Source organism: Polyodon spathula, chromosome 10 (assembly GCF_017654505.1).
Source record: "Polyodon spathula isolate WHYD16114869_AA chromosome 10, ASM1765450v1, whole genome shotgun sequence".
In the NCBI taxonomy this organism is placed as follows: Eukaryota; Metazoa; Chordata; class Actinopteri; order Acipenseriformes; family Polyodontidae; genus Polyodon; species Polyodon spathula.
Genome location: NC_054543.1, coordinates 28,593,955 through 28,614,449, shown reverse-complemented (window position 1 = coordinate 28,614,449; position 20,495 = coordinate 28,593,955).

Below are 20,495 nucleotides of genomic sequence, written 5' to 3'. Positions count from 1 at the left end.
TACACCAAACTTTAACTGTTGAGGTTCAAGAAAATAAAAGCCTAGCACATTCATTGGGCCCTAGTCTTAACAGTTGAACGAGCTAGCGCCCGACCAACCTAAAACAAAAAACACAGTCTCACTCTCTTTGGTGTGTTGTTAACTAATTTTCTTGCAGTTACTCCTTGCCTGCAATTCCACCACTCGCCACTACGAGGATTCCCATGTAAGTTGTTCGTCTCCTAGTCTTGGCAATTGCATTATTCTTGATCTCGGCTGTGCACTAACTTCCCTTCTGTTTCCAGGTTCCACAGAAAGTAAGGGTGTCCCCTACAGGTAAGTTTCAGGGGAATGAGGGTGAAGTAATCCAATCTTTTGAATTTTTAAAGAAGAAAAGAACAAGGCCTGTGTTTCCCACTAGAGCCAACTCAAAATACCATGTTTTGATTCTAGACAACAGCAACTGAAAATAAAAGTCTTTAAACTAATCTTGTTGCCACTTTCTTTTCAGAACAGTCCATTAACCATCGTTTCATAAACACAGTCCATTAACCGTGGTTTCATAAACACGGTCCATTAATCGTGGTTTCATAAAAACAGTTTTTATGATGCAGAGATTATTCATCACCGTGGCTATTTTAAATAGTACACAGTCCTTGATACTAGCCTGGTGTAAACAAAGTGGTAGTTTTTACACTGCTCTTTTAAACAATACAGTCTCTGGTGCCAGCGTTACTTAAAAAAAAAACTGTATGTATGCTGAAGCATGCACTCCCAAGTTCAGCCTTTGTAGATCGCTTTTGAAAATGTAAACAAACTCCACACTCGTGTATTAAATTAGGAATCAAACAGTCTTTGGTTGCTGCCTTCACTCACAGCTCCCAACTACCTTCAACTACCTTACTGCATCTTAGTTGTATTTTCTTGTCCGTTGTTTGCATTGCTGGTTTTCTCCAAAGTATTCTGTTTGTTCCTGACCAGGTTCTTTATTGCAGACAATCCCATGGTTGCGTTGCTTATTTTAAAACAATGGTACAATAAAATACATGGTAACACTCTCTGCACAGACTCAACTGTTGCTGCTGCTGCTGCTGGTAACACACGCCGACATCACCAAACACACCTTTTTACTACAGTGCACACTGTCCTTGTCAATGCATCACTCAAATAACTGCCCAATCAAATAACTGACATATAGTATATTATTGTGTGGTACATCCCTTATTAAATTTCACCATAGTAGAAGCAACATGTGATAAATCATAGTGAAAGCATGGTAAAGCATAGGTAAGCATTGTAAAAGAGAGAGGTACATTAAACATGGCAAACTATGATGCACTATAGTGAATACATAGTGTGGCGTTGGGAAAAGCATGGGAAGACTGAAAACTACGATGATACTTCAATGCAACCTTTTATTTTTGAAAAAAATAAATGGTGGATGGCTTGCTTAAATGCTTGACAGGTGTCAGATTCCATGTGCAACTCACATATTCAGTCTTTATTTGTAAATTTCTATTTCTGGGATTGCTGTGTGGTCTCATAGCCTCAGGACAGTATCGTACTATGTATCCAACCTGATGACATCGCCTGCAGATTGGACCACCTTGCCCATCATAGCGGTTCATATCTGACCTTCTATAGTCAAGTTGCCATCTGTCTTGATGGTAGGGTTGATCATAGCGAGGCCCAGGTGAAGAAGCTCTAGCTACAGCATCTACTGGAGACATTGGATTCCCCCTTTGGCCCATGTCCCTCAGTTCTGACCTCAGTTCTCCCAGGAGGTCCTGGGAGAGTCCAGCGATCTGGCCCCTCAGCTCAATTGAGAGTTCCTTTCGAAGGTTTTCTTTCCAATGTTGTGGGTTCTCTGCAGACATTGGTATTTTCGGATTAGTTGGAATATAGAACTGGTATACAGACAATCCAGGCTCTTCATAATCTTCCATCCATAAAACAGCTTCCCGATTTACCTGGGCAGAAGTCAAGGTTACATTTAAAAGTACCTGGGCTCACAGTTCCTGCTTCAACATATGATCTCAAAGGCCATCCACGAATTGGAATCAGCAGGTCTTTATCTCTAATTCCTCTGGGGTCTTGTTTCTCCAGTCTTTTGAGTAGTTCTTGCAGCCACAGGGCAAGCTCACGAACATGTTCATTAGCGTCTTGTCTGCAATGACCAAGGTAGGGACCCTATCACCATATAGCTCATTCAAGGCCTGGTATACTTTGTTTACAGTATTACGACTCTCACTGGGCAAAATAAAAATTTCTTTTTTAGCTTCAACTTCTAGAGAATTTAAAACTAGATCAACTTCATGGTCTCGGGGGACCTTTTTAGCATTGATTGTAAACTTTCAGTCCACTGCTAATTTAACAGTAGACTTCAGAGATCCTGGGCTCCCATAAAAAAAGGAAATATCATAAAAGGGGATGTTGCTGCTTCTCTTACTTGCATTTTGCACAAAATAATTTACTTTAAAATTGAAATCCAGTCCTGTCGATTTACGCCAAAAAGTTGTAGCAAGATATTGCCACAAAGGCTAAAGACTGCATTTGTAGTGCCTTATTACAGCACCTTGTTTTGTAGTGGGCAAGGTCCTTTTGTATAAATATGTAGGTAAAATCTACCGTTAGGTTCCCACGTGCTGGTTCTTTTTATTGGATAAAATACTAGTTTCTTTCTGTGCACAATAGCAAAATGAGCAGAAGATACAGACAGATTTGTCAAATAATAAAACAATTTATTACCGTATTGTAAAATTAGAGAATAACAAAGTATCTTGAATTAAGAAAAAACAAAAAAAACAAAGGAGTACTGTTAAAGTGGGAGGTTACAGTCTAACACTTAAAACAATGCTCAATATCAACATATATACAGATACATTTGAGATACAAACATACATTTGGGCTTCAGGGTGGTTTCTACCAAATCAAAAGAAAACTAGAATAAACCAATGTGCAAAACAAAATATCAATAATACAAATGTGAACAAGCAACACTATTCAAAATCAGATGAGGGAAGTGAAGGGGAGTGACAATATTTAACTACATAGGACAATACAACCACCCCAAATTCGTCCTGCAAACAAATCTAAAAAATGTTCTTTAAAACAAACCCCCTTAAAATATCTTGTCTTTCAATATAGCAACCACAGCAGCAGTAATATATTTAAAATCTCATTGCACCAATCCCCATAAGCATAAAGCAATAAAATATTAAAAGAAATTTTTAAAAAAGTAATGCACAACAAAAACAGGGAACTACTGTGGGATAATTTAGGTAATCCGCAGAGTGGAGAGTCGAATCACAGGAACACGGACGGCCCAATACTTGCAGTCATTCCAGTGGCTGCCACCCAAAAGCAACTACTCGGCCAAAAGTACAGCAACCAAGTCAGGGTAGCTTTCTCTTGATCACAAATCTAGTTTTACTAATAAAAAAAACAGTAACGCTCGCTCCCTGCCTTACCTGCCACCTGCACAGCTTCCCAACAATGTGTGTGTGTCCCGCTCTCTGCGTCCTCCTTCTGTCTTTTAAAATCCGTGGAGTTGAACACCAAAGTCAGAGCTTTCCCAGGGTGCAGTGACGCTGACCAGTGATGAGGCAGCATCCACCGTTACCTTGACAACCAGGAACTGTCCACCAAGCACAGGTGAACCCAACTGAGGAGGCAGATTGCAGAGCTGAACGGCGCCTGTGAAAAAAAACTAAAAACAAAAAGAACCTCACCAGCAGGACTGACCGCACATTGTTTAATCCACACTTAATTTCCACATTTATACCCGCTACACCAGCTTCCCTGAAAAACAAAGGCAGAGCGTTCCATAATTTAGGAGCTCTACAAGAAAAAGCTCTAACTCCCATTGCTTTTGTTGACCATAGGAATAATCAGCAGCCCACATCCTGTGATCTAAGAGTGCAGTGTAGAAGATATAGGGTCAGTAAGTCCTGTAAATAACTAGGTGCTAATGCATTCAGGGCCTTTTAAGCAAAATCTTGAAATCAATTCTATAATGCACAGGGAGCCAGTGTATGTTCACTTTTCCTGGTTTTAGTCAGAATTCTAGCTATGGAATTCTGAACAAGCTACAAGCAAGATACCACATGTTTTGGGATACCAGAAAACATTACATTTTATTGGTTAGTATTTTAGGAGAAACTACATGTTAGAGATTTATAAACTGGAATAAAATATGATATTGGTTCTGTCCTACTGTATATCAAGGGCTGAGACATGAAAATTATTGCTCTTTGGGTCAGATTTATCAAGGTATTTACATCAAAGCAACTTGGATGATAACCTATTGATAAAATGGTGATACAGTGTAGCTGTATTTTTGTCATAAATAGACAACTTTATATTAGCTATCCAATACAAAAAATAAACCAGTTTTAATCTAAACTGTTGTTAACAGTTAAAATTTAAAAAAATCCCCTAAAATAAAACAAACCAAAAAAAAGTAGAAAAGTAAAAACTTCTCTTAAAGAACCACAAGAAAAGGAGGGCCAGAGATAGTATTGCTCATTCCAAAGTCTACAGCTTGTTCCATTCCAGTCTCGTTTATTCCTACTTGACTTTGCAAGTTATGCTCGAATATCTCCATCCCCGAATGACCTACGTCACAACACAGAACATGCAAAGAAACATAAGAAAAGTTATGAACAAGAGGAGGTCATTCAGCCCATCCATCATCCAGTTGCTGAATCGCTAATTGATCCCAAAGGAGCATCTGGGGATCTTGAAGGATCCCAGTTAATCAACAGCAACAACATTCCATTCCCTCACCACTCTGTGTGCAAAGAAAAGTGCAACTCTCAAGAAATGGCTATTTCCACCAAGACAAAACAATGTTTAGTTGTCTTTATGAATGTGTTTAACCCCTTGTTGGATTTATCTAAAAATATGTATACAGAGTCATAATTGTGGGTGAAGGAAACAAGAAAAGATATTTATAATAAACCAAAAACACCCACACACTGATGATTATGGGGCTCTCATGTTACAGCAGTGACAGATTGTGATGAAGATTTGTATAAGGCTGTGGATGTGACTGAGCTGCAGTGGCTACAATTTAAAAAAAAAAAAAAAAAACCTAGCGTTAGAGTGAACTCTGCTATTTTGATTCAATCATATACTCTGCCCCCTCTACAGAACGGAAACAGAGACACACTGTTCACTAATTTGCAATTCACTAATTTGCAAACGCATTATCAGTTAACGTTTTGTTAAACACAATAACGTTAAGTCACATACATAGATGTAGTAAGTAGGTGTTTATTTATTATTATTATTATTATTATTATTATTATTATTATTATTATTATTATTATTATTATTATTATTATTATTTTAACTTTATCATTACTATGGATGAACAGATACAAATCAGGTATTGTTAATTAATTTTATTTTATCATTACTGTCCCACATGTGTATGAGTTACATATTACAATGGACCAATACACTTGTAATCCATTGCAGTACTGTGGTATATCATTACGAGTATGCCTTCATATGTTGGAAGTCGGAAGGTAATTGTCTGCTGATGGTTACACTTTATTGTAATACACAATTATAATGGTATCCTAATGGTCAATGGTTTTGTAAGTGCATAGAAGTGAGTCGTCTCAGGAGATCATCAGCCTCTGTACCAGGTGTATATGTGATCAAGTGACGTTGTTTCCTTCTCTTTTGTGGAAGCTAGTAGTGCCTGGAAATAATGAACACACAAGTGCTACTTAAATAGTGGCTCCCTACCTGATTCCCACATCTATCATGCACCATAAATATTATTCTAACGTGCAGCTTAAAAATGTGGAAAACACATTTCAAAGGTAACTATTTCCACGGAGGGTGATGGAAAAACCTTACTTGTGGAAAAAAAGACACATTCTAAACAAGTGATTCTCATAAATTTCTGAAGGGTGCTCCCAAAAAAGAATTCCTGTAGCACAAGCAAATAAAAGCAACCACAAGCCATAGAAAATCAACAAATGTATATGGTTTATATATTTAGCACTTACAATAAAAGTGTTATGAATGCATTCTTAAATCAGAAAGATATACTTTATTACCCTCTTAAAATGACCCATGAAACCTATTTGTTTTCATCAAAATGAGGTGCAGATTAAGGTAGAATAATATCTGTGTTGCCTACAGTAGGTGCCCTAAAATTCAATTGTTGTTTGTTGCTGTTAATTACCTAATGTTACCCCAGAACTTAAAATCCCAAGCTGCCAGTAAAGTTTATGTGTTCTTCTCAGAGGAGCCGCCGGGTTCCTGAAGTGAATAAAAACGAGATTTCTCCAATATTTTTTATTTTCTTGGCACAGGTTTGTTGCTTTTAGTTACCACATTAGAATACAGAGCTAAAACACACTCGCTCAAAGTACTCCATGGTAACGATCTCTCTCTCCAGTCCCCAGACACAACCTCTTTCCAGACAGTTCAGCAGCAATGTCAGTGTGTAAGGTCATCCAGTTAAAGCTACTGTAGCATTAGCTGCATAGTACAAAACAGTGTACCAACTAATCATTTTTGCTGTATTAATTCTAACAACTAATAACATTAATTCAATAATCTAAACAGTGCAAATATTGCAACCTGCCTAAAACAACAGAAAATACATCCCAACATTACACTAACCATCATTACACTAATTGTACCAGTTATGCACTTCCATTTGTTGTACAGGTCTCAAATGTGCAGTTTTGAAAGCAAGATGTGTCATAGTAAACATATATTTTTATTTTAAAGCATGATATCTAGTACTTCGCTTGGTTATACATCTATTTGAAAGCTGTGCTTTCAGTTCCCTTTCTATTCGAAGACGACCACCAATGAACATTATGTTTGGGATATGCCTGATCATTGGGTAGGTATTCCTGAGCTTTCTATACCAGAGCTGCCTATAGGCCCCTTCCTGGGATAATGCACTTGGTCCCACCCACGAGAGGTTAAAACTGTCATCCTGAGGAAGCCATTTCTCTTTTTCCTTCTCAAGATGGTACAGTAAGACCTCTGTGTTGAGCTGAGTGTGTTGATAGAAAAGAGGTTCTTGAGTTGCATCGAGTCAATTGTATTTCTGTTGCATTTGTGCTGAATGCTGGCTCTCCACTTTCCAGGAATCAATGACTTTGAAAAGACCGAGCCTTTCACCTTTCTATCTTTCAGTGGCCTCCTTGCTTGCTTGGTAGGTCGCTTTTTGTTATCTGTCTGTTGTGTGTGAGATATTGACTGTACAGTCACCCATGAGTGGTTGTCTATTTCTTTCTTGAAAGTACATAGTTCCTCCACGGGGCTAGGCCTTGCCTTATCCCTGCTGTTGAATGACTCTTCCAACCGTGCTCTCCTACACAGGGCTAAGCCTTGTCGCATCCTTGCTGTCGAGTAGAACTCGTCGGCTGCGTAGGCCCGTCCACCACGGTGAGTCTGGCCTTGTAAACAAACAATGTGCTCTCCCCTATTCTTCAATGTTTTTTTGCTTTCTGCTTCAACTCGCCCACTTTGGCCTTCTGTCCCCCTGGTGCATGCTATGCACTGACCTGGAGTGTTTGACCACGCGGTTAGGGTAGGCATAATTGCATAGCTCCCCCCCTGGTGTTTTTCGGTACCTTGGTGCACATATCGGCCTTGTTACTTTGGTATCTCGGTACGCAAGGTGCTCAATGCATACGGCACATGGTGCCCAGAACTGCAGCATCAGTGCACAGACACAGCGCTGCATGGTACATGGTGCACATAGTGCTCAAGGTACTCGGTGCGCATGGTGCTCGGTACGCATGGTGCACACGGTGCTTGGTGCCCACTGCTACAGCGCTAGTGCAGGAACACATGGTGCTGCATGGTACATGGTGCACACAGTGCACGGTACTTGGTACGCACAGCGTTCGGTACCTTCCGCTACAGCGCTAGTAGGTGAGTGCACTGTGTCACACTATTAATCAGTGCATGAGCGCAGTGGAAGAGGTGTTCGGTGCACATTTGATGCAGAAAAACAGATCCAAGTCAGGCAAGTCAGGGTTTCACCCCTGCATGGCTGCAATGCAATTATCCTGCAGGAGGATAAACATAAACTCTTTGCACGGCCTGGGCATCCAACATGCCACCTTGGCCCTTAAGAGGGAGGTGGTCTGCAACATCTGTGAAGGAAAATAGGTTGGAGAGGGCCACAAAGGCGAGTTCCATGTCTTTGGTGGCCGGACCGTCGGTGGCTCTTGGAGCCCCAGAGCCCCTCCACAATGGCCTGTCCCAGGACATCCCCAATGCGCAGACCTCCCGTCGTCATTCCCCATCTCCGCAGGCAAGAAGGGTGAAGCACTCCAGGCAGGCGAAGAACACTATTGACCTCCAGATGGCCCAGCTCCTGGAGCTCTTGGCCAAGCAGGCACCTGTGGCCCCGGCCGCAGTCCCAGCACCGTTGTAGCTCCTGTCGTCACAAGCCAGAGTTCCTGATGTGATATATATCCCCAGGACATAACTTTGGGCATGGGACAGGTCGAACTGCTGGCATGGACTGTCACCAGGACAGTTCCAACCCAAAGGGTCTGCTTGGTGATCTAAGCCATTGCCTACAGGGAACACCAGCAGCAAACAACCAGGCATGTGTTGATACGGGGTTGCATCGCATGGCCTTCAGGCTATTAACATGGGCTTAGAGGAACTTGCTGTCCCTACAGGTGACACACATTCCAGGAAGGGTTTGCATCCGTCAATGGCAACTCCACCCTCCGATAGTGGAGCGCATTTGGGAATGGTTTGAAAAGGCGCAAGTCAATCTCTTCGCTCGGCAGAGATGATGCATTGCCCCCAGAGTGGCTTCCTCAGGATGATGGTTTTAATCCCTCGGTGGGTGGGACCAAGTGCATCATCCCAGAAATGGGCCTATCATCAGCTCTGGTATAGAGAGCTCAGCAATACCTATCCAATGGGCAGGCATATCCCATACATAATGTTTATTGGTGGTCGTCTTCTATTTCAAGGAACCAGGGTTACAGTGAGTAACCTAATGTTAATGTTGCACTTGCTTGGTCAATTCACCTGGAAGGGTGAAATTGACTCCATTCCTTCAATGGCTACTTTCCTGTCACAGTTGATCCTCTATTGGTTGGCATACTTTTAGCCAGCAATACGCTGTGACCCTGAAGACACTGCTTAAGTGAAATGACCCAGGAAGTGCACATGTAACAGATGACCCAAAAAGGCATGTCTAGAGAAACAAAATCTGACTTGGGTTGAATGGAGTACTGCATATGTTTATATTCTATAAGTATAAACAAATATTGAGCATTTGTTTTACAGAAATGTATTATTACTGAATTACAAATATTTTGACATTTTTCTAAAACATGCCAAACCTTAACACTTGTAATTGAATATTCCACACAAACATTGTAGAAGGTAATCTACAGTGCACATGCTATTTGTGGATTCTTACAATACAAAAATGGGCAATGATTTAAGCAAGATTAAGCCCATATTATAATAGAATACAATAATTCTAAGCATTAGAAAGAATAAATATGTCTTCTATGACATACATAGTGCCAGTATTTCAACAAGCCATCAATTTATTTTGTACAAACATATATTTTATAGTTAACAATAAAACATATGCTAAAGAGAATAAATGGTGATGTTGTTTATATAAAGTAGAAAATTTTTTTCTTGAACACCCAGTGTTATAATTTAGCAATTACATGGCTACTACTGCTACATCAAATAGTTACTCGTTATGTACATTTTGTCTACTGGGCTGTAATTTCTTATGTATGTCAACCATGAACATTCTTTTGCCTTAATCTATGAAGCAACACAACAGTCTCTAGTTTGAACATACTTTAAACAGTGGTTTCTGCAGATGCTTGTCCATCAGATTAAAAGCCTTGTTTTTACATTACTGTGCAATAAAATTTCAGAGGAAATTGATTGAGGGCTGCTTCCTTTACAAAAATACAGTTTTGATCTGAAACCTGTGTTGTTTCCATGAAACTTCAAGAAATAGGAGGTCACAGCACTTTATTGCAAAAATGAAAAACACTCAACACTCTGTAAGTCCTTAAATGGGAAAACATTTGACCAAAACCACATACTCTCTGTACCACACCTCTGGAAAATTGAATGTCTGTGTATGAAATGGAAATACTGTTGTTTCTTTTTTCATTCAATCTACCCTTATTTTGTCCATGTCATGCATGCCATCTCAATAGTTCACGGCATAGTTTGGAAAGGCAAACTCAACTAGAGTTCTTAATGGGCCACCTTTGGGAATTTCATGTTGTAACAAGACATGGGAAGATCTAATAATCTATTTACGTTATGCCTTGTTGGAATCATTGTGTTATCAGGTTAGGTTGTGTACTAGTTGTCTGGATATACTTTTGTTTTTACATTAGTGACATTCTAACTGTCAACACTGCACAAATCAAGCAAGCATCTTAACCATTATGAAAAAGAACTGGGCTATCTGCATTCATGGTTATAGGGCTTTTAAACTTCTTACTGACAGATAATGGCAGTGCATCAAATACTGCCCGTTACATGTGCACTTCCATCCATTATATATGACTCAAGAGGTACAGTTTGGCTTGTGCTTTTCAGGCACAATAAAAGCATATCAAACACATGGAAAACACAAACCAAGTTAGAAGAAACAATTGGGGCAACTTTGGCCCCCAGTGCTTTGACAGTTGTGCCTATTTGCTTGGTGCTGGCCAAGGTTGACCCAATTGGTTCTTCTAACTTAGCTTGTGTTTTTCATACAAGTTAGAAGAAACAATTGGGACAACCTTGACCCCCATCAGTTTTACAGTTGAGACTATTTGCTTTGTGCTGGACAAGGTTGCCCCAATGGTTTCTTGAAACTTGGCTTGTGTTTTTGATATTTCCACTTTAAATGGCTGGGCACTTTTGATAACTTGATGTTTTTTCACATATCCAATGTGTTTTTGCTTCCGATATCACTTCTATTTTACTTTATAACACACACACACACACACACACACACACACACACACACACACACACACACACACACACACATTACGGGAATAGCAAAATTGTTCAACATATTTTGAGGCAATGTATTGCTGTTTGGATAGGGTAAATGTAAATAGTGCCACCCAAGAGAAAGTGACCCACACAGCCAGTGAGAGCACATCGCACCACCACCAATGAGTGACTGCACAGAGAAACCAGCGAAAGAGTACCTCCCGCGCCCGGAAGAGATCTTGGACGGCATAGGACACTATCACAGATGGCTGTGCAGCAGAGCTCTCTGACGGCAGATACAGTGTGGGGTTCTCTTTCTCAGGCGGTAGCACTGGCTACTCTGGAGATGCTGGGCTCTCTCTCTGGGGCTCTGGCGGTGGCAGCATAGAAGACTCCCTCCTTGGCAGCACGGGGTACTCTCCATCCAGCGGCGCAGGACTCTGGCAGTGACTGCGGTCTCTCAGGTGGCGACTCGACGACCACCTGAAGGACCTCATCCCACTCCCTCTCTGTGCTCCGCGGCTTCTCCTGGTGCCACACCCCCAGCCATGCGCTGTCCCACTCGTCCTGTCTCTGATTCAACGGGTGGTAGGAAGACAAATAGGAAAGAAAGAGCCGCCGAATTTAAAGGCATATCTCCCTGCCTGCGCTTTTGGCCTTCATTTTGTCATGCATGTGTTTTTAAAGTAGTATTTTAAAAGGTACTGAGCTGCACTGCCCTTTAGTTTTAAATTGTAACTCTGTGTTTAGTTAATTAACGGGCAGTGAAAACCGCTTGCCGAGACTGTGTATTCTAGATCTGCCCTGTTTGTTAAGTATAGTTATCACAGTATTTAATAAAACGATGTTCATTAAGTAGTGTTGTCTCGTTTATATTTTTCTTCTGGTATTCTGCCTGGCTGATCCCACCCTGATCAGAAAGAACAGTGCCCATCCCTGGTGCTACATATGTTCAGCAGCAATCTGCCACATAAATTAAAGTGATTTTTTGTGTTAAATAAATATAATAATTGATTCAGCATAATGAAATTGACATATCCAAATTCGATCATGATTTCATCAATAATATACCACAAATACATAAAACAGAAACTATCAACAATATATACAGTATGCATGTTAAAGTTATTTGTGCAAAAGTATGCATTTTCAATGAAGTGTCATTCATATCAACTACATTTTTTTCACATAAAAAATGTGTTTGTTACACATAAATAAAATACATTTAATTTTTTTAAAAGTTTGCAATATAAACCCTGGGTGGGAATCAAACCCAAGACATGCTTTTAATCAACATTGCAGTGGAGGCACGGTAGCTTTCATGCCACAAAGTCGTATGCAAGTTTGCAAGTAGTAGAGCAGTAAAGTTACAGTTTTTATAACAAGTAACAAGATGAAGATTTTGTAAATAATGATTATGTATTATTCCAATTGTATTGAACATTTTCATCTAATTTTGCAAACTATCATAATAGCTTGATCTGTCCATTTAGTATGTTGTAACGTGTTCATGTTTAGGAAGTAGTGCTTAGTGTAGGGCTGCCATTTTTTCCGCAGACCAAACCCGGTGAGACGCTGATTTTGGTACCCCAAGGAATTCGGTAACCCTTGTGATTTCACGCCTGCGCAGATGTGTTTTTTTCTCTTTTTTTCAAAAGATGAAATGGAATGTCAAATATATCTGTGTATACATGCCACACTATTAGTTACCGTGATTTACGCAGGCTTATTGTTTTACTTAGTTTGAGGCACGAAAGTGTCACATTATATGTATTTATAGCAACTCTGTATATCGTTTTTGAAAGCTCTCTTTTTCCCTCAGTGTAGACTGCAAATAAATCTTTGGCTGTGTTCACATTACTCCTGAAAAGTCTGCGTTGAAGTCGGGAGTCATGGTTTTTTTTGTACAGACTGTCCTATGAGGTATGTGTTCAATTGTATTAAACACTGGGGTCCACCAATATTCTACATGGGTGGGGGTACAGTATTCCATAACTATTGAGAAACCAAAGAATTCAGGAAATTTATACAAATTACTACCTCTTCGTATGACAAATTTATTTATTTATTAATTTTTTACAATGTTATGATACTCTTATACCAAATACGTCATATACATTGTTTTAATTGTGAGTGTATTTAACAAAAGATGTTACAGATATACGAACAATATAGAAATATGGTATATACACCGAATAAAAATATAAACGCAACATGCAACAATTTCAAAGATTTTACTGAGTTACAGTTCATATAAGGAAATCAGGCAATTGAAATAAATTCATTAGGCCCTAATCTGTGGATTTCACATGACTGGGAATACAGATATGCATCTGTTGTTCACAGATACCTTTAAAAAAAGGTAGGGGTGTGGATCAGAAAACCAGTCAGTATCTGGTGTGACCACCATTTGCCTCATGCAGCGCGACACATCTCCTTCGCATAGAGTTGATCAGGCTGTTGATTGTGGCCTGTGGAATATTTTTCACTCCATTTCAATGGCTGTGCGAAGTTGCTGGATATTGGCGGGAACTGGAACATGCTGTCGTACACATCAATCCAGAGCATCCCAAACATGCTGAATGGGTGACATGTCTGGTGAGTATGCAGGCCATGGAAGAACTGGGACATTTTTAGCTTCCAGGAATTGTGTACAGATCCTTGAGACATGGGGCCGTGCATTATCATGCTGAAACATGAGGTGACGGCGGAGGATGAATGGCACGACAATGGGCCTCAGGATCTTGTCACGGTAGCTTTGTGCATTCAAATTGCCATCAATAAATTGCGATTGTGTTCATTGTCCGTAGCTTATGCCTGCCCATACTATAACCCCACGGCCACCATGGGACACTCTGTTCATTACGTGGACATCAGCAAACTGCTCACCCACACGACGTCATACACGTTGTCTGCCATCTGCCCGGTACAGTTGAAACTGGGATTCATCCATGAAGAGCACACTTCTCCAGTGTGCTAGTGGCCATCGAAGGTGAGCATTTGCCCACTGAAGTCGGTTACGACGCCGAACTGCAGTCAGGAAAAGACCCTAGTGAGGACAACGAGCACACAGATAAGCTTCCCAGAGACCGTTTCTGACAGTTTGTGCAGAAATTCTTCGGTTGTGCAAACCCAGTTTCTTCAGCTGTCCCAGACGATCCCGCAGGTGAAGAAGCCGGATGTGGAGGTCCTGGAATGGCATGGTTACAAGTGGTCTGCGGTTGTGAGGCCGTTTGGACGTACTGCCAAATTCTCTAAAACAATGTTGGAGGTGGCTTGTGGTAGAGAAATGAACATTCAATTCTCTGGCACCAGCTCTGGTGGACATTTCTGCAGTCAGCATGCCAACTGCACGCTCCCTTAAAACTTGAGACATCTATGGCATTGTGTTGTGTGACAAAACTGCACTTTTTAGAGTGGCCTTTTAATGTCCCCAGCACAAGGTGCACCTGTTTAATGATCATGCTGTTTAATCAGCTTCTTAATATGCCACACCTGTCAGGTGGATGGATTATCTTGGCAAAGGAGAAATGCTCACTAACAGGGATGTAAACAAATTTGTGCACACAGTTTGAGAGAAATAAACTTTTTGTGAGTATGGAAAATTTTTTAGATCTTTTATTTCAGCTTATGAAACATGGGACCAACACTTTACATGTTGTGTTTATATTTATGTTCAGTGTAGTATATTAGTTTACTTGCAGTATATATATTTTTTTAAATAATAAGATTACAGATCACTATACCTGTCATCCTCTGTCTATCTTTGTATCCCTACCTATCTGTGTCTTTGTCTATCTCTCTGCTTGTCTCTGGCTGTTTCTCTGTCTCTGTCTCTATGTCAGTCTGTGTTCTCTATGCCTTATAGTAATGCATTCCCATAGGTATTATAGTACTTTAATTGTATATGAGTATGTCCTCACGCCAGGTGGGTCTCAATCCTAGTCCTGCTGTGTCTACTGTTTTTTGTTTCAACTTAACTCTCAATTATTGAATTGAACTCTAATTAAACTAATAATTGGCCTAATCAGAGCTTAGTAATATAAATATCGAGTTATGTATACAATTATATTAAGGAACTTGACATTTCCAACTTTTTATAAGCTAAACTATTTAAAAAGTCTAATAAAGCAAATAGCAAGTAATTGAGAGGACAATTGGAAAAAAAAAAAAAAAAAAAAAAAAAAAACAGCGGACACAGTGGTCCCCAGGACTGGCGTTGAGAACAACTGGTCTAGTTCAGCATAATGTCTGCCCGGAGCTTACCCACAGATTTATAAATAAAATATAAAATTACAACTTGTGGGATATTTATAATAAAATATTTGCCATATTTTTAGGGGGCTGGCAGACTGTCTCAAATAAAGCGAAGTGTATCCTTCACTATGGAAAGGAGGAAACCCCTTCCAAGTGTCAAAGGAAACACAACAAAAGAAAATGGCATTCATACCCCAATGAATCTTCTGATGACAGTGACGCTGAAAGGTGATTATTTTCTATTTTGTTCATGTGTTTACAAAGTAACTTTTCCAATAAAATAAATAACACACAACCTCTTAAATGACAACACAGAAAAAAAAATAACCTACAATGTATATATATATATATATATTATATTATATATATATATATATTATATATATTATATATATATTTCTTATATAAACTAATTCAAAGTATTTCGACTATATATTATTAAGAATATTCAAAGGTGACTTTCTCAAATAAACAAAGATTAGATTTAGTAAGCTACCTTTCTAAATATACTGCATCATTCGATAGCTCTTTACAGAAAAAAAAAAAAAAAAGTTTTCTTTTAGTGCTGATGAGCCACCAATGAAGAGAAAGGAGATGCAACAGTGCAGGATTGCAAACAGCACAAAAATTAAAGATTATTGCACCAGAGTCAATATAAGACGGTTTGTAGCACTTTTTGTATTTGCAGCATAGTAAATCTTTCTTATTCAATGCGAGCTTCTACTGATTGGGGTTTTAGATCAAATGCCCCTCACAAAAAATACAAGTACAATCAGTACAATGTCAATTTGCAATGCTACATGGATATACATGTATACATGTTAAGAATCATACTGTTGGACCCTACATCATAAAAATGCTTTTCATTTCCTTTAGATTCCTGACACAGATGAACAAGACTCTTCCACAGATGAAGATCTTAGAGAATGTTATTCCTTGTACCCCAGAGAGAAACTGCCATTGTAATAGTGGGTTTGTAATTTGTGATTAGCAGATGGGTCAAAGTTTTGATTTGGTCCAGTCCTATGTGCAGTTTAATGTGCAAAGTATTTAAAGGGTTTTGTCACAGGGAAACAAATGTTGATTGTACATCAATGTGACTTTGATATGCCTTACTATCAAGCTAGCTTTACTTGGGATCCTAAAAAAGCATTGAAACAAATGTACCTGTGATATGCAATGTATTCTCTTGTTCTCTCCAGGTCATTTCATTTTTAAAACACTATATGTCATATGTTATACGTCACAAATATTTTTTACATGCCATAATATGGGTGGTTTTGTTGACACTGATTAACACTAGTGCTAGACTATCTTACTTAAATTTGCATTAAGAAGTCCAGTATTATTGCTATTCAAGGTTATTAAAACCACTCATCTTTGTTTCACAACATTAATGTTCTGTATAATTTTGAAATTGTGACATGAGAAAAAATAACTTTATTATTCATGTTTTTATTATTATTTTATATGGTACAGCTGACTGAAAAAGTGTGGGTAAAAAAAAAAGCTGACAATGTGTTCTCACAAGGATGTCACCAAGCTGATTGCTGACTTACTAAGGGTGTTTTACACTATTGATGGTAGGTGTAGCGGGGCGGTAGGAAAGCCCTGCTGTTTAATTGTATTGTTTGTTTATTTTTAGAATGGGGTCTCCCCCTCCGCCCCTGTGTTATTTTGTATTTGTTTATTGTTTTATATTTTTGTATAAATGACGACGAATCACCGTGAGTTTTACTTTTGTTATTGTTATGCAGCTTGGATGGGAAGCCCCATCCACATTATAAAACCTTGTGCAGAAGGTGGCCATCCCCCAAATTAACTAAGTGATTAATTTGTTGCTAATCGGGAGATGGTCACCTGCATAAATACCTGCAGCTCTCGGCACTCCAGGTGTGGGTATTTTGAAGTGGAGAACGGGAGAGCGAGAGGCGAGAGATGGTTAAAAAGAATATAAGGATCAGTGAAGGCAGCTGCTCAGCCTGAGCTTAGTGTTTATTTTTGTGTTTGAGATTTGTTTTATTTCAGACCTTTTATTTTGCTCTGTGAGCAAGTGTTTATTTTTGTTTAAATATTTTGTTTATTTTTTCTTCTTTAATAAACGGCACAAACGCCACTGCACTGTACCTTTTGTTTCTGTTGTACCTCCTTCTGGTCTGAGTCACCACAACGCCATTTCCTGCCACAGTCAGTCTAAAACATCTCTGACTGGATCCAAATTGAATGCTCATCAAGGCACACAAGCCAAAGAAGTAATGGATCCAGAGATTGTGCATGCCATTGTTGGTAAGAAACATATGTGCGTATGTCAGACATGGGGTGGAATATCAAATGCATTTCATATACTTTTCCATACAACATATATTATCTGATTATTAATTGTATTAAATTTAATTTGGCAGATGCCTTTATCCAATATGACATAAAAGTACAGTTTATACAATTGCAATATAAACACAGTAATCATTATTATTATTACTAATTACCAGGTATGCACCAATATACGAAGCAAGTTACATAAAACAGTGTTTCCCAATCCAGGTCCAGGGCACCCATGGTGTCTGCTGGTTTTTGTTCCAACTGAGCTTTGAATTACTTAACTGAACTAATAATTTATCTAATCAGAGATTTTCAAAAAATGTTTTGCTCTTAAATGGCTGTTTACACAGGCTCCAATTAGCACTTATCTTGGACTACCTAATGTTAACTCAGGTAACTAAGTCCAAGATTAGTGCTGATCAGGGTCTGTGAAGCCAGAAAAAAGAGTTAGATATTTCACATGTAAAATTGTATTTCAAAATATACAAATGCCAAGTCAAATGCAAATAGTTTGGCATTGCATTTAAATGCATTTGCATTTGACCCCAAGTCTGGTGTATGTATACAGTTATGTCAAAGGTTTACATACCCTCTAATTTTACCAATGTATTAAGTATTATAAATGTTGTTTGTTACCCAGCAATGTTATATCTTGTACATGTGTTTTACACTCATTTGTCTTGCCAGGTGGTAGTTAAAAATCTGGTGAGTTAAGTTTTTAATTTGTTGTTTTTTTTTTTTTTTTTTCTGTAGTGTATGCATCAAAGACCATTGGAAGCAGTGAAAGATGTACACAAAGCAATAACGGCAAAACTAAATAATGACGCCAAACTGTTGGCAAGAAAAATGAAGACAGCACACCATGACAGTACCCCTTATTCACTGGTCGCTTACAAGGGCTTGAGTAGAGTAGTATAAAAGGGGTTTGATTTGAGGAACGAGGGTGCTTGTGTAACAAGGAATTAGAGACATAAAGCAGGACAGCTTGAGAAGAAAATAGCTGGCCAAGACGTACGATGTCAAACACTCTGAACTCTCACGTCTCACCGGGTCAGGCCACATACGCAGCACTGAGCGGCTATTGAGAATGAGATACAGAACAAATAAAGACAAAGCTCTCAGTCCAGGTCGTTAGCCAGGCGGCATCTCCTGGTTGAAAAAGGAGAATAAGAAGACAAACAAAAGACTCTCTCAATGAGAGACATAAAAGACAAAGGTATAGATCCGTCACTACTCAATGCAGCATCCTCAGGCAGCGTGGCTGGCAGCAGGGCAGCATGGAGAGTTAGGATATAGTGTCTCGGAGAGACGAAAATAGAGAAACACTCCACTTTGAATGTTGAAGATTGTAACTGTTTTATGACCAATTTCAAATAATAATAATAATAATAATAATAATAATAATAATAATAATAATAATAATAATAATAATAATAATAATAAATCTTCTATCATTTTTGAGTGGTTTGTAATCTATTCTCAAAGTTATCATAAAGTCTACACACCCTCTATTTGCAACATTTACCACTCAATGTATGTACCAATGTGAAGTGTTATAAAAGCTTGTTTGTTAAACTACACTTCTTGTAAGTTTGTTGAACACTCAGTTCTCTTACTAGTCATATGGAATAGCCCTAAGGACATTAGAGGACAATTCAGTAGAGAATCCTAGAGAACAGTCCTATAGAGGATCCTACAGGACATTGTAGAAGTCAGTCCTATAGATTATCCTAAAGGTGAATCCTTCAGGACCCTTTAGGACAGTGCTATAGGATATCCTATAGGCACAAGTCCTATAGGATATTCTATAGGAATCGTGCCCAATTTACTATAGGACTTTCTATAGGATTTGCTATATTTTTTTTATTTTTTTTATAGTTCTCCTATAGGACATTTCTGTAAGGGTGGGGACAAAGGAAAATGTACAGATCAGTACTAAGCAGTACATTTTTCTAAACAAGATATGGGAACTAGTTTAAGCAACTAATGTATGTCAAAAAAATATTATAGGAAGGTTGGTGTTCTTGTGATTTTCACTTAAGAAACGGACATCAGGGCGTCCAGGCTTGCTATTTCCTGTCACCCGGACACAGATGTCAATTCCCTGACTGTCCGGTCAAACCCGGACTGGTGGCAACCCTAACTCAGGGAGACAGCGTTGAATTCTCAAAAGCTCTCAACCCCCGTAAACAACAACACACATTCTCCCCATTCAATAACAGTGTGACCCGCCCTGTTCCCCTTACAATACATGTAAAACAGACAGATGAGACAAACTGAACAGACAACAAGTCCTGCAACAAAGCAATTTTCCTGGTCATTACAATATACTGTAGCGTGCACGGGGGAAGGCAGCAGCAGGGCTGGTAGGTGATATAATCACACACAAAGACATAAGCCCGATATACACTCCCTGCAAAGGAGCCTGCACTTTTTTACAGCAGTATCGGCACTATGCTTTAGTGCAGGGCTTCTCAAACTTGGTCCTGGGGACCCCCTGTGGCTGCTGGTTTTAATTACAACCAAGCTCACAGTTTCTTAATTAGACCCTTAATTGAACTAATAATTTGCTTAATTAGACATTTTTACTTGTTTTCAGCTCTCGAACAGTTGCATATATTGCAAGTTAGCAATAACATTTGATAAGTAACTTGAATTGCAACTGTTAAAGAGCTGAAAACAAGGAAAACGGTCTAATTAAGCAAATTATTAGTTCAAATCTAGTTAAGTAATTGGGAGCTCAGTTGGAATGAAAACCAGCAGCCACAGGCAGACCGAGTGAGAGCCTTGCTTTAGTGCAAGAGGTCCCGGGTTTGCACCCGCCCTCCACCTTTGTGTGAATTGCCTCACCCTGTGTGAGGTGCCTGCCTGCGTTAACCGAGATTGCTATGTTTTAATTTGAAAGTAAAAAATTTTGAAAACAAGTCGACCTTTATGTACAAAAATCT